Raw genomic sequence first — 17,175 nt, 5'->3', positions numbered from 1 at the left:
AATTATAACAACAAATTATTCTACAATCGTAAGTTTGTGACAATAACAACAACTTAATCTACACTCCAAATTTGTTACAGGGATTCAAATTTCAATAATTTCTTGAAATGAGATGGGCTTCTAGTAACATCAAGAAATTTTTTCGAAAGATGTATCATTTATGCTAAAATATTTGATGATAGATAATAGATGTAGCACGTACTACACTAAAGGAGGAAACAAGTGTATGCATGGGGAAGAGACTTTTTCAAGGTCAAATGTCCTTTCTACTACTTTACACCATGAATCACGTCATTTTTTCCTTTTCTCATCCCGATATTTTGGATAAATTAATGTAGGGTCTTCCTTTCTAGCTCCAAAGGAAAATATCTTCTCCTCAATACAAACACCAGTATGAGACTTTCAACATATGTTGCGCCCAATGAAGTAGTCACTGTGTTTACGTCTCTTAGCTGAAGACTTCCTAATAAATCGTCCTATTAAACAAAAATATTAGTATTGGATACAAGACATAGTTGAAATCACTAGAAAATGACTTGCAAAGGAAGATCTCAATATCCAACAGATGCAATTATTTTAATTAGGTTAAGATTGTGACAATGTTATCAAAACATGTTTGAGAATAAATAAAAAAACTAGTAGTGGACTAAATATGCGAACAAATTATGATTGTTCACCATTAACTCCATCCCATTTGGATTTTCCTATCTACTTTTCTTGGAAGAGTTATGTTCCTAAATGTTTCAAAAGGGTAGGTCAGGTGAAAAAGGAATAAACATATGAATAGTCCCAAAGGTTAACAATAGTGTTCAAACACTATGCTCTAGTCGAGCTTCATCTGTAAAAAAATCATACCCTATATTGTGAATATTTCGACATACTTTGGGAGATTCTATCATTTTTAATTAGAAATTCTCCCCATCAATATTTACACCATACCCACTCATATATTTTTTGATATATGAATGCTAATAGTTATTAGCTAGATAATTTCAAATTAAACTTTTAACCTTTATTGGTCGTTTGGCACAATATCATTGTTATAGTAATAGGGGAAGTTGCATTCCATTGGCTTTGTAAACATACTTTCAATGGAAAGATATTATGACTTAACTAAATTCCAAAGAACTACTTGTGTACCTCAGCCATGTATAAGACATAATCTGAATAACAACATAATATCAAATATGTATTATGATTATGATTTGAAACATTGTATGGTTGCACAATATGCTAAACAGAGAATATTTAAATGTGTTATGTTTCAATTTTGGATGGAAATTATTCAAATATACTGAATTTTCATGAGAATTTTATTAACTAATTACCCTCCATAAAATCTCAAAAGAAACACATCATTTTCCTTTCTCTTCCCATCTTGTTTGACATCTATACCCATAGAATTCAAGATTTATTTTAATTGAAAACACATATTCTCAAACACATCCTGAGCTATATGTGATTTTGTTGTATAACGTGAAATCCATATACAAACTCCTTTGACATCATCTCTGCACTATGGAGCAAACAAACCATTTAATGATGGAACAAAATAAACACCTCCAGTATTCTCCATTGATCTAGCCATATATTTAGTTTCACTGGCATTTTGGATTACACGAAGGTTGTCCCTCAACCAATCTATGATAGCTCTAGTAATGGCCATGGATTCTTCTAAAGCACAAGTTCTAGGTGCATTTGATCTGAGTTCAAATGCCACTGTACTCAAGAAACTATTAGTTGAGGTAATGACTTCTTGACCTATATTCAAAAGAATGAAGCATCGAGTGCCATAAGTGCTCTTTGCTTCACATTTCCTGCAATACTAACAAAGCATGGAAGAATGTTGATCTCCTAAGAACCTATCAATTAGAGTTACAATAAAAATGAATCTCTAAACAATTTCTCCAATCACTTTACTATCATTAATAATTTGAGGAAGAATAGTTGTAGGAATTTTCAAAATGTCAAAAGGTAGGTGAAAAGTGTTTCAAATTCATCAATATAGTTCGATTCCTATTTGAGAAATCAGTGACATGAAGTCCCTCAACATATATTCCATATTTATATCATTTAATTCCCCAAGTTAAATTCCAAATCAACTAGCTCTCCACAGTCTTGAATAATACATGACCATATTTTACAACACTCTTAATTGCATCTACTGATTCCAACGACCACACTTCACATCCCTAAATTATTTTCTTATTGATAAGACGGTAGTTCGCATGAAGTGATTCTTTCCATTTGGTAGCTATTTTTCAAATCTCCTACATGTATGATGAACATTATGAATCAAGCATAATATCAGGAAACGTTTGTTCTGAATCCACCATAATCCCCTTATTTGATAATGCAACCTTATTTGATAATGCAACATAGAGATTTTGAAAGTGAGAGTGAAAATCCTCATAATTAAGCACACCATTTTGTTGTTTTGGAAAATATTGCACACAAACTCAACATAGAAAACAACAATAAAACATATATTGAAAATCAGCAATAACTTAGCTAGAATACTCATAATTGTACCCTTTTGTTGTTTTGGGTAGTGTTGTATATAAAGCTACCATAACTTTATGTGCCCACAATGAAACATAGATATTTTTAAATTAGGTAGTAAGAATGCCCATAATTGCAAGTACCATTTTGTTGTTTTGAAAAACCTTGCATACGAAACCACCATCAACCACTTTCCCAACAATGAAATACAAAGTTTGAGCATAGGAAGTAAGAATCCATAGTATTAAATATAATGATTTGTTGTTTTGGAAAGTATTTCAACAAAGACACCATGACTCCTTCTGCAACAATGAAGTACGACAATTTTAAAAATAGAAGAATTTTGAAAATCAAAGTTGAAAAATTGAGTTTCGAAAATGATTCTAAATATTTAACTCAGACTTGAAAAAAACTAAACAATAGAATTCATTCAAAATGAGGGTTTTTCCTTTCACTTTTGGAATTTATAATTAATGTCAATGACCTTTTTACATCCTGCCTAGACTCAAGAGTTTGAATTGTTAGGCAATAAGTAACCCACATGTACTAGAGGGTCTACCTTGCTGCTAGCCATTTTGACTCACCGACACAGTATCAAAATGATTGAGTTAACTCATCTCAGCAGCATGGTCGGGCCAAGCATGACCCTAGAAAATATCGAAGACTTGGTGTTTTTCAAATATGATTACAATCATACATATCATTTTTTTGTTTTGGACAACATTACAAACAGTTACAAATCCAGCCAAATACTAAAGAAAAAATATTTTGAAAATGGGTAGTAACAATACTAAGAATTAAACATACCCTTTTGTTGCTTCGACAACACTACATACCAAACCACCATGACTCTTTTAACCAACAATGAGGCAAATATATTTTGAAAATCAACATTAATGAAATTTAGAATCAAACATACCATTTAGTCGTTTTGGACAAGGATTGAGGTAATATCCATTTGGGTATCAAACAACTTCTTCACTTTATCAGTATTGAGATTCTTTATGCTCTTCATGGACTGTGCTATATTGTTCATGCTATTTTCTATATTATGGCCAAAGTAATTGAGTGTCACCCCTCTTTTCTAAGGGCATATGTGCACATGATCATCCTTAGTGGCATTCATAAAAGGAGAGTTGGGCTTAGATTCAATAGAGGTTGCTTCACAAATTCTATACACATCATTATCCTTAGAAGCCATTCCTTCTTCTTCCTCCTCTTCCTCTTATTCTTCATGGAGATTCTGCCCATAATCAATGTGTATAATTCACTCAATTCACTTATAAAAGAGAAACCTAATGTCTCTCCGTGAAACTTGGGTTTGTTGTAGGATTTCTTGTGGTGATTTCAGTTATATTTTCACTGGACACTTTTGTAATCAGCCCTGCAGTCAACATTGACATCATCGACAGTTTGACTTTAGTTGGTATTCCCCAATTGACCCTCGTTATCATTGAAGCAGGTGTTTTCAAACTTGAGGAGCAAGACATCAATGGTGGTATTAGGCCATAACTCCTCCTTCTAGGCTCTAGAAGAAGACATTGTCATCTCTTTTCTTTTAAGGGACATTGGGTATGATTTTCATTAGGATTGAATTGAGTGTGATTCCATGATATTTTGTGTGCTTGACTCAGCATTGATCAAAGATGGTGTTATTGGTGGTGCGACTAAAAATGCCCAATATTCAGAACCTTCCTCGCATTGTTTCTCTAGCACATAACACCACCAATTCCATTCATCAATCCATGCCTACAATTATTTCTAATAAATCTCCTTATCAAGTGAGTTTCCATGATACCCTGGAACATACTATAAAGCACAACTAAACCACATCATATTTTAATTGCAATGAGGCAGGTGGAAATGAAGGCCTTCAATTGTATTAGGTGAATTGCTGCACATCCCAACTAGGAAGGCATATTTTTTTAAAGTCATTATTGAGTTAAGTGGAGGGAAATGTCAATTAAAAAAAATCCCAAAAGAAAAAAAAAGGTTCATTTTTGTATTAATATTAATGCAAAAAGCGTAATTTACATTATTTATCATATATTAAGTTTGCTTCACATTTATCATATGATATACTAACATGTGAAACTTATAGTGTTTTAGTAATACCAAAATATCCCTAAAATTTAAAAAAAAAAATTCATAAAAGTTTAGTACTACCGTGTCAAACTAAATAAACAACCTAATATCCAAGTTTAAAACTAGTATCCTAAGTTCAATGGATATGACCGTGTTAATAAAAAATGTAGATATGTATGAAATGTTAAGTATTCTACTAAAGGAAATGTGTCCTCTACTAATTAACCAATACTTATCATTTTAGGTACTCTTCATAATGAATTCAACCCAGTTGTAAGCCCACTCCCATTATGGATAATTTTCTAGCCTTTAAATTCAATTTCCTGTGAATGTGATCAAAGGATATAACCCTCAAGATTCTAATAAGCACCATAACTCTAATCATCCACTGATCAAATAAAGAAGTGTGAGTAAGTACAACTTCTCACCCATACTATAACCACCATTGGATCTCATAAAACTTGTAAGTTTATATTACTACAGTTACATAATTAAAATGACTAACATAAACAACTAATTGATATTATTCTAGTACTTTTTAGGTAGTTGTATTTTTGTTCTTAGACAAAATTAGTCATTTACATTAATCATTTTAGTTGTATTACTTATGAGCTAGATGTATATTTTAACCGTGGACTAAATTATTCATTTATGTTAGTCATTTTTTGTTGGGTTAGTTAATATTTCTCATTTTTGGTATTATTCAATTGAAAAATTTACAATGACTAAAATTTTTAGTCAGCTAGTGACTAATTTTTCATTTTCTACTTGTCTTTCTATGACTTTACAGAATGTAAGATATTTTTTCAAAACCAAGCAAATCATCTCATCATAAGTATCATGAATCAAACTTACTTTCATATCCACACATGAGCCATTTGTGAAGGTGATATTTTCATCACACCTTGGAGCTTACCTTGACATCCAATATTGCAGTTGAAACATAACATTGAAATAATACACCATACATATCTTGTAGTATTCAAGTACCTATCTATCTTATTGTTTGACATAGGTATTTGTTGAAAAATTTCAACTGTTCATCAAGTACCTCCTTTTCCTTTTCCAGCTTTATTTCTTCCCTTCCTGCATTAGCCATGATACTCAAGAGGTATCCACTTATCGCAACTCATAGGGAAGTTATAAGTATCCAAATACTCAAGTATATATGTAGGAAGTATAAGAAATGATAAAATTACAAAATCTAAATAGAAATAAAGACATAAAGAATCAATATAAATTGAAAAACTATTTATCTTCAATGAGAGGTGAGCTCTCCTTCTCAAGGCAATATTCAAGAGTCATGACTCTCATAACATTAATGCCATCATTCTATTCATCAAGTGAAATAATAACCAAGGTGTAATTGAGACTATGCCATCTAAGGCTATATCAAATTTATCACAAATCATTGAACATCTTCACATTGATCATGCTAGCATTTATAGACTACACATCTCAAATCTTCCTCATAATCTAGCATTTCTTCTAAACACTAACCTCATAATATACATCAAACCCTAATACATAAATTACCTAAGGTTTCCTTCAAACCCTAATATTCATTTAGGTCTCCACAATGTTCTCTTACTTCCATCAATGGTGTTTTCATGCGGGTGATCTCTAATGACTTTCTTCAACCTAGTACTAATATCATGTTAATTTTTCTTAGGGCTATATTGTTCTTTCCTTTGATAATTTCATTTCATCATTTACATACAAAATTCACCCCATATAATCTTAGCATTATTCATATTTACAACATTATTCAACAACATATGAAATTGTATAGAAAGAACAATATCAACATTAATGTAGTAGAACATAAAGGAACAATAAAAGAAAACCATTCACACATAGAGACACCAAGATTGGTCAAAGACTAGGGATAAACCCACTATGGTAAAAACCATTTCAAATTACTATTCTTATTAGATTGTCATCAAATGATTTAGAAGAAGAGAGAGTACAGTAATACATATCTTCATCCATACAACTATCGAGATTAAATAGCTAAACAACATCCATGAGATGAGCCCAATAATGCCAATGATGAAAACCCTTATTCAAAATCGTATGATCAACTCTCATTATTTGCGGTCAACTGCTGAACACTACAGTCAACAAGTGAAATTTGTAGTCAGCTAACAAAAATAGACCCTAGTTTCTAACATCATGGAGGATGTGTTGTGTGTGTGAATCAGAGGCTTCAGTTGCATGGATGAGCAAATAAATGTGCAATTGCAGCCAATATTTCTCCATGACATGCCTATGATTGAGACCCAAAACCCTAAAATAAACATGCGAGCTTCGTAGCCTACAATTTCATCTTCATGTCAACCCATTCCTCTACGGACCCACCTCATACCTATTGCGAGTCAAAAATAAGAAAGAGAATATAAGAGTGATCCAAGATAAGTGTCCAAATGTGGTTGAGGTCACTTATATTTATAGCCTTCCAAGGCTGTCCAATTTTATTTAGGGCTAATCTAAGAAAATATGCATATGCGGGGCTTAATTCAAAAAATACACTTTCCCTTATCCAAATTATGCACTTCAATAGTTGAAATTGGTCCTCTTGAAAATAAAAATCTCTTCCAATGGTAGTAAGTTTCCACTGAACTACCAAATTAATAGTACCCTATGCAATTGCACTAACATAAATTTATTGTGATGATGATTTGGAGGTGCCAAGGATTTTTGCAACTTTTCTCAAGCCCTATTGATTACAATGGTTTCTTCTTCAATTTCATAGAGGTTTTTCTACCAAAAGTTTCATGGTGGCTCTTCCTAGTCAATCCTTCAACCTCAAAGGAGTTTGTAATTATTGAAAATATGATGTACAAGAGTGTCATTGGTAAGAATTGTAAAAATTATTGCAAGGTTCTACTTGTGTATTGCTTGGGACTTATTTTCATCATAAGGTCATTTTCATAGCATTTCTTATTTATATTGGATTTCTTTACAAGTGTTACAAATTTTCGTAGTAGGTTTTCATAGTCAAAACTTTATTTCCTCTTCAGGCTGTCGAGAAAGGGTTTCTCCAGTTTATCCCAAAGACGACCATTGCCTACCTTCCCAAGGTACATTTTTTAAACTATAATTCAGTTAATTATTAAGTACAATTCCTTTAATTGTTTTCACTTAAATTCTTCCCTCCTTTTTGAGGGTTTATAAATTTGAGGTTAATTTTCACCCTTTTGGCAAGAGAAGTGGCATCCTTACTTGGTATATTTTAGGTATTCAACTTATTTAAACCTTTTTGGTGTAGTTCTCCTTCTTGTCTTGGTCACTTGAATTTTCTTGTCACTCAAGGTCGCAAGTGCTCACACTATCCTTATAATTTCTTTGCCGAGTCACTCGTGTTGAAGGACTACAGGCTTACTTCAAATTTTCTTAAGAAAAATTGTGTTAGGGTTACAAATATTCGGCCCTAGGATGGACTTGTGCACATCCATTTGATTAAGAGTATTACTGTAATTTTAATTGGGGACAGAGTCCCAATTTCTTAATGATCAGAGTCCCAATTTCTTAATGATCCTTTATTTACTTAATTCCTCTATTGAAATTTTTGGAGTATGGTTTTCCTCCAATGATATTATCTCTCTTTTTTGACATAAATACATTATGGGTTCCATTTTATCAATTAAAACCAAATCATTTTTAATATACAGTCATTTCTTGGGTATTCACACTGTTGCGAGGTTATCTATATGTATATATGTATATATATATATATATATATATATATATATATATATATATATATATATATATATATGTATATGTATACATATACATGTACATACGTACATACATACATACATACATACATACATACATACATACATACATACATACATACATATATACATATATATATATATATATATATATATATATATATATATATATATATATATTGTTACAACTTGAGTTATAGTGATACTTCTCCTTTCAAAGTTTATTCTATAAATTAAATCTATATTTTTTCTCCTTTTTAATGGTCATAAATGTTATCTCATACTTGAAATTATGGAATGAATGTATAATTTATTTCTTTTTCACGCATTATTTATTTATTTTCTTGTCTTCTTTTTCTCTAAGAATTTTCATATCTATATATATATATATATATATATATATATATATATATATATATATATATATATATATATATATATATATATGTCATAAGTCTAAGAAGAAAGAAATATATAATGCGTGCAAAGGTAGTATAGTATACATTCATTCCAGAGTTTGAAGTTTTGACATAACATTTATAACCATTAAAACAGAGAAAAATCTAGATTCAATTTATAGAATAAAATTTGAAAGGAGGTGTATCACTATAGCTAATGTTGTGACCACACTCACACACACAGAGATATATATATATATATATATATATATATATATATATATATATATATATATATATATATATATATATATAAGTTGGAAACTTAGTGTTCCCTTGTATTTGGGATTGCTCATCAATCTTTTGAGCTCTATCCCACTCGTGTTTAGGACTGATGGTATGAGATGGATAAAATAATAAATATTTTCTATAGGTCTGTGCCTCAAACTTATACACAAGCCCAAACACTAATGCCATTAATTTTTTTAAATACTTATACCTACCTATATATAAATATATATGTATCTCTAAAATTATATTTGCCATCTACAAGTTTCCATAACACAACTATTAATTTTATAGGTTTGCATAATTCGTATAGTTTTGCGTATACATGTTTGGTTTTACCCATAGTTCCATATTTATCTAGAAATTATTTTTCTTATATTTAAGGTACTCAATTCTTTTCTTTTGTAGATATAAATCAACACAATCGTAACTGGATTTACTAATTCCCTTCTTTTTTAGTAACAAGGTCAAGAAGACAATAGTTTTAACACCTATAGATATCCAATACCTACAACCACAAAAGTAGCCAAACCACAACTATTTTCTTGAATATATATAATCATAATAGGAAATATTACATCCACCATTAAGAATTTATGATTTTTCAGCCTATCAATCGTATAATTCCTATTTAATTCCTTTGAGGAATAGGTTGAATACTTCCATGATCCTCCCAACTTTGAACCGACTCTCTTTCAGTTTCCCCCAAGCTCCATCCTTAGCTCCCAAGAAAAATATTCAGATGTCTTTGTCCAGATTCACCTCCTAAACCCTTAGCATCATCCTACTAATTTTATGGGTTCAACTGGCCTTTCTCTCCCACTCTTAATACATTTCAATGAAATTGTCTTTATCTCCCACAGTTCCTTGTTATAAATCCACTACATCACCTTTTTATCTACTCATGTACATTATAGTGGTATGTTTCTCTATAAATTTTCTCTCTTTTTTCTCTTTCCCTTTCCAAGGATCCGGAAGAATGACAGAAGCAGGATTTTTTCCCCTTTATTTTTCTACCCCTCTAGGCATAAATGATTCCAATTGTTTTCCTAACAGTTAAGGGTTAATCCCTCATGTTAGCCTTTAACATATTTATGAGAGGATTAATATGCCAATATAATTTTTTATTTCACTATTGAAATTAAAAATAGTATTCACGCATTCACATGTTTTCTAATTTTTCCTAACCAATGAATAAATAAAAGTCACATAGTAATTTTTCCAAGGGTATTACATATCCCTTCTATTTCTAGTTATCCATCTTCATTGAAACAACATAGAAAATATATTTCTCATCTCATCTTCCATATACTAGGTGACCTCTTGACAGATGAAGTGCTTCTATTGCAATTTAACTTAGGTGATGGCCCGATTCCAAAATATAATCACCCTCCATTCTAAAATTGGTAGTAGTTCAACCTGTGATTCTCCTTCGATTTCATCTTGCATGATATTACAATCAATTATATGAGTCGGGTCATTTATATATTTCTTAAGAGCGACACATGAAATACATTATGAATTCTAATATGATCTGGTAGTGCCACATGATAGGTCGTTGACCCTACCCTTTCAATATCGCAAATGGAACACAAAAACATGGGGCCAGTTTAGAGCAACTTCCTAGATTCAAGAAGTTCTTTTTGTGACATTTTTAAATTAGCATAATTTTTATGCATACCTTGAGTTAATTTTAAAAAAATCTAGCTCTTTATTTACCATTTCTTCCATATCCCACAACTGTTCTAGGCCTAGAATCGGTCTATCTTTAGGTCGGCACAAATTCAGAGTAACATGGCATTTTATTCCATATAAAGATTCAAAGGGTTGCATTTTTAGTGATGTTTGACAACCATTGTTATAGGCGAACTCCACCAAATTTAAATACTCCTCCCACTTGGTGGGTTGGTTCATAACATACATGCATATCATGTCCTCAAGAACTTGATTGATCCCTTTAGTTATTACAACATTTTCAGATGGTACACAATTTTTAAGTTCAACTATGTACCTGTTCCAGCAAACATTGTTTTCCAAAAATTTGAGGTGAATTTTGCATCTTTATCCGATATCATTTCCTTGCTTATACCATGAAGTCAAAAATGTATCATTCATGATTACCTATGCTACTTGAGCAACTTTTTAGGTGGATTGCACTAGAAGAAGGTGGGAACCCTTAGTTTACTTATCCAAAACTATTGTGATAGAGACATATTTTCCTCTTGTTTTGGGTGATCCTATTATAAAAGCCAAAGATATTACCTCCCACTTCCACTCTGGTATAGGTATGGGGTTTACTAATCCTGTTGGGTGTTGCTTCTCTACCTGTACCATCTGACACTCTTGGAACATGAAAAAATATTTTACAACATATTTCTTCATTCTTGGCCAAATAATTCATTCTTAAGATTTAGTGAATATTTTTCTTTTAATTTCATCCACATTTGGGATTTAAAGTTTTTTTTTTATATATCAACAATCCATTTTCATTAATATCATACCCTAACTATGTTTTTTAACAATTTTGGTCCTCAAACTATCACATATCTAATTATAATTAAGGCCATTTGTTATTGCTTTTCTATTTTCTCATCAAAAATTGTTCAACTCTGCTTATTTTCACCTCACATATTTGTTTTATGCTTTGACTTAGTTCATATTCCACTTTGTTTTATTTCCCTTTTATTTTTTTGATGTCAAAGTCCTATTCACTTAGGAATTCCATCCAACTAGATTTCCTGGAATTCATCTCAAGCTGGCTAAAATAGTATTTTAGACTAATATGTTATGGAATTAAAATGAATTTATTACTAATCTGGTAATATCTCCACATATTGAGGGTTTCAATAAACACTACCAATTTGAGATTGTAAACCATGTAATTCCTTTCATGTTCCCTTAGTTCTTAGACTCAGAGGGCACCACATTCCTTCCAACATTAGAAACCCTCCAAAGAAGTGCCAATATATACAATAAATTCCCCATTTGGGTCTACTTTTTTAACACAGGTTCCCTAATCAGTAAATGTTTCATCTTTTCAAAACTTTTCACATTTTTCCTCCCACACAAAATTTTCTCCCTTATTTAGCAAGTAAGTTATAGGGTGTGCTATATTTGAGAATTCTTGTATAATTACGTTGAAATACCCATTAATTCCCATAAATGATATTATTTCCTCCACATATTTTGGAAATGGCCAATTCAAATGGCCTTCATCTTTTCATGATCCAGTACTATTCCTTACTTTCAAATTACATGCCCCATATATTGTATCTTTCCCTCATAAAACTCGCACTTGTTGAATTTAGTGTACAACTGGTGCTCCAATAGGGTCTGGACCACTATTTCCAAGTGTTTCTTATTTTCTTCTTAGGTCTTAGAACACATTAAAATGTCATATATAAAAATCAATAAAAACTTGTCTAAGAACTTAATGAATAGACTATTCTTCAGATGTTCATGATGGTAAAGGGATCATTCTTAAGTATAAAGGGTAATATGCACATTTTTTAACATCCATATCCTATTTGAAATTTTTTATTTGGTATATATTCCTCTTTAATCCTCAGCTTGTGGTAACCATATTGGAGGTATATTTTGGAGAATACCATATCCCCTTCAACTTGGCCAAACAAATCATCTATCCACGTTAGGGGATGTTATTTTTAATATTCAACTTATTCAACCGATGGTAATCAACAAAAAATCTAGAAGTTTTGTCCTTTTTCCTAAAAAACGGATTGTTGCACCCCAAGATGACACGCTAGGTTGAATGTACCCTTTATTCAATAATTCTTGCAACTTCGTCTTTAATTCCACTAGTTCTTGCATGCTCATTCAAGAACGTGTTTCCCCTAATATCAATTCTATAAAAAAATATATTTCTGTTTTTTGCGAGAGACCCAAAATTTCATTTGGAAACACATCTAGGTAGCCTTGAACAACTTCTAGCTCACTTACAAATCTAGTTGATTCTTTTGATGAGGGATCCTCTACCAGAATGGAAAAATGTTGACATCCATTTCTTGCATCCATTTTAACTACAAAATTTATATATGTCGCACAAAGATATACCTAGGTATACCGCTTATAACCTGAACTTCTATATATTTTGTTGTACAACTGACAATTTTATCCAAATAGTTGACAACCACTCAATTCCCTTTTAACCAATCCATTCCTATCAAAACATCATATGAGTTGAATGGTAATATATTCATGTTTATGGTCATATTATTTCCATTTAGACTAACCAGGCATGCTTTTACCAATTTGGAACCTTCATTTTTGTTCCCGAGGCCAACTGAACCAACCATGAATTTCTGTATTTTTCAGACTTTAATTTCCACTTTTTTATAACCTCAGAGTTAACATAACCTAACCAAGCATATGGATTTATTAATACACAAACATGTTAGTTAAGAATACTACCTTTTATTTCTACTATCCTGGAATGATGTTTCACTTGACATCCTTCCAATGCTACATTGGTGCACGATATAGTTCTAGCCATGTCATTAACAATATAGGCTTCTTGTAGGTTCTACATGTTTTTGATATACCAAGTATTATATGGAAAATTTCACATCATATGGGGTTCTGCACAAACCCAATATTTTAAAGGTTCCCTATCTTTAATGTTACCTCCTTTACTATTGATTTCAATATATTAAGACCCATCTTGGCGTTGGTTTTCTACCCTTGTGATGAAAACAATTCTAGGGGTCTCTTCATTTTCAATATTTTTACTGATCTTGATCCTAGACGTGTGGGTTATGAGCCCACAAACTCATCTCATCATCACTTCTATTGTTAACTGAAAATACTTATGGTCTACATGTAACATTAATTCATCAAAAAAAGTAAATTGATATATACATCAAACCATCAATACCTTAAATCACCATGCATACAAATAATTACGTAAACTAGGCATTAAAATGAATTTAATTAATTCTATTACATGGTACCTCTACGAGTCTAATATTCATCCAATTGACCGCATATTTTCATTGCTCAAATGCTACAATTTATAAAGTAAATTACAATAATGTGGATCATTTCAATATCCATGATCTTCTCCGAAAATTTCTCAACATGATTTGTTTCACAAAGCTCTCATTATAATCCCTAAGATCCTTGAAAAATCTATTTTTTAGATCATTTTAACAAATCCCTTTCCTTTTGATACAATTTTCACATTTTTCCCTCTATAAGTCATTCTTGCTAATTTTTTGAAGGATGGGCCGATGGTCCTACATCATACCCCCAAGGTACAAAAACATATGACCTCCTGATCATATGATTTCTAGTCTTCATGTAACAGCTTCAACTCGTGAGTTTCAACATGCCTCCACAGTGATTTTATGCAACAACCTCACAAAAATATAGATCAACGACTTCAAAAGTATCCTCTTTAAGGGGGAAACCTCCATTACATTACATAAATGATCAATTATTTGATGATATAAACGAGAAGACCTCCTTTGTATATATAAGAGTCTAAGGGGCCACAATATAGTTAGAGCCTACATAATAGTAATAATGTAAGGGCACAATAATAACAATAGTGGGCTTCTATGGGGCAGAACAATAACAATAAGGGCCTAAACTAGTATTATAGGGACCTAACATGCCCTCTCCTTCAAAAAAGTGTTGTCCTAAATGCTTGAGTAGTTATGGATGCCTTTGTATAAAGTTATCATCCTCCCATGTGGAATCTTCACAGGGTAAGTTCTTCAACTTAAATAGATACTCTGAAATTGATCGATTACATAGTTATCGTGTTCTAAATTCTGTTAGTTCTTGAGGCTCAAATATGAATTTTCCTTCTTCATCAAGTTTTGGGAACACTATTTGAGCTAGAAACTTGTCACTTACAACCTTCTTTAAGCATGAAACATGGAGAATTAGGTGTACTTGAGAAGATGCATGCGGCTCCAATTTCTATGCCTTGTAAGGACCAGCATACTTGGGTGACAATTTATTATCCTTCTTAGCTTGTTTGAGTGACATTTATTTGTATTTTTGTACCTGTAAGAATATCTAGTCACCTACATCAAAAATTATTTCATTGTGATATTGATTTTCCTATTGTTGCATTCGATTTTGTGCCAGAGTGAGGTTATGCTTTAAGAGTTGGAGTAGTTGTTGTTGATGCTCGACGTGAAATTCCACTTCTTGAAACTTATAATTTTCTCTTAAATATGATGTGATAGATGGTGGATGATACCCATAAATGGCCATAATGGGGTAATTTTTGTTATAGTAGTGAAGGAAGTGTTGTACCACCATTCAGCTAGAGCTAACCCCTTGACCCATTATGTTTCTTCATTAGATAGAAAGAAATGAAGATATCCTTCCAAAAATTTATTGACTGTCTCAATTTTCCCATCATATTGAGGCTAATAAGGTCAGCTATGAGCTAATTGAGTACCAAGACAAGAAAATAATTCCGTCCAAAAATTTTCCAGTGAATATGGGACCTTTGTCACTTACTATAATCTTTGGGTTTCCGTGAAGCTTTTGAATTATTTCCATAGAAGTAGAAGCAACTGTACTACCTTTAAAAAGGATGACATAATGCACAAAAGTGTGCATACTTGGTAAGTCTATCAAGCACCACCATGATGACACTCTTTCCTTCATACTTGGGTAACTTGTGATAAAATCCATTGAGACTTGCTCCCAACGTTGATATGGAATAGCTAAAGGTTGTAACAGACCCCGGGGTTTTAATTGTCTCAACTTCATTTTATTGGCAAACCAAACATTTTTTCACAAACTTCTGAATACTAGATTTAAGGTCATTCCAAAAAAATTTCTTCATGACCCTATGGTAAGTTTTTTAAAATACTGAGTGCCCTCCTAAGAGCAAGTTGTGAAATTCCAAAACAATATTGTGTTTAAGTTGGGAATTCTTACAAATATATAAGCAATGTTTGTACCATAAGAAATCATTTTCCCTACTAAATGTTTCATATGTATTTGGATCTTAATGCAACTTTTGAATGAGTGTCTACACCTGTTCGTCATTCTTCCATTCATCTCTTGCTTTGGTTATCCACTCAGGTTGGATAATACAAAATGACACAAACCAATGCTTCCACATCCTCATCCTTTATTGAGAGAGAATTTGAAACAACATTTTGCATCTTTTTTTTGTACATGATTTCAAATTCATAACCCAACATCTTTGTCACCCATTTTGGTGCTCTTCTGAATATTTCTTTTTTCAAAAATTATTGAAGACTATCATGACCTATTTTTACCTTGAAGCGCCTTCCCATTAGGTATGGTCATCATTGCTTTAGTGCATGCATCATTGCTAATATTTCCTTCTCATAAATATGTGTGTGTATATATTTTCCTTTGATTGTATGAATTTCAAAAGAAATGGTTCTTCCTTCTTGCATTAAAACAACAACAATTCCATTTCCTGAGGCATCACATTCCATAATGAAGTTTTTTGTTAATTCTAGCATAGTTAAGGCCAATGCTTGGCACATTCCCTCTTTAAGATGTTCAAAGGCCTTAGTTTCTTCTAGAGACCATGAAAATGCATCTTTATTCGGTAATTATGTTAGAGGTGTCGCTATTCTCCCATAATTGTTAACAAACTTACGATAATACCCTATCAAATAGAGAAATCCTTGAAGATGCTTTATGGTTGTGGGGATTTTCCATTCCTTAATGGATTTAATTTTTTTAGGGTATACTTTAAAACCCTCATGAGATACAATATGACCCAAATATTTCACCTCTTGTACTCCAAAGAAACATTTGAAGGCTTTTTCCTATAATTGTTACTCCACTAATAGTTTCAGCACTATGTCAACATGTTGAACACGATCTTTCCAAGACCTGCTATATATTAGTAAATCATCAAAAAATACTAACAAAAATTTTCTAAGGAATCATTTGAAAATGGAATTTATCAAACCTTGAAATGTGGAAGGTGCAATAGTAAGGCCAAAAGGCATGACTAAGAATTCATAATTACCCTCATGAGTTCTAAATGTTGTTTTTAGAATGTCTTCACTCTTCATTTTAATTTGATTATATCCTGAACAAAGATACATCTTGGTGAAGTAAATTGTTCCATGTAATTCATCCAACAATTCATCAATGATAGGAATGGGAAATTTATCTTTAATAGT

At 31.7% G+C, this 17,175-nt stretch overlaps 2 pseudogenes; both read right to left on the bottom strand.

Moving 5' to 3' along the window:
• Positions 1 to 201: 201 nt before the first annotated feature.
• Positions 202 to 3,349, bottom strand: LOC149169493 (glycerol kinase pseudogene; annotated as a pseudogene).
• A 75-nt stretch (positions 3,350 to 3,424) lies between these two features.
• LOC149169492 (uncharacterized) lies at positions 3,425 to 4,113 on the bottom strand (annotated as a pseudogene).
• Between the last annotated feature and the right edge of the window lie 13,062 nt (positions 4,114 to 17,175).

This window comes from Pinus tabuliformis, chromosome 4_2 (assembly GCF_031772625.1).
Source record: "Pinus tabuliformis cultivar Carrire ecotype Pingquan chromosome 4_2, CPIR1, whole genome shotgun sequence".
In the NCBI taxonomy this organism is placed as follows: Eukaryota; Viridiplantae; Streptophyta; class Pinopsida; order Pinales; family Pinaceae; genus Pinus; species Pinus tabuliformis.
This window is presented reverse-complemented; position numbering and strand designations above follow the sequence as displayed.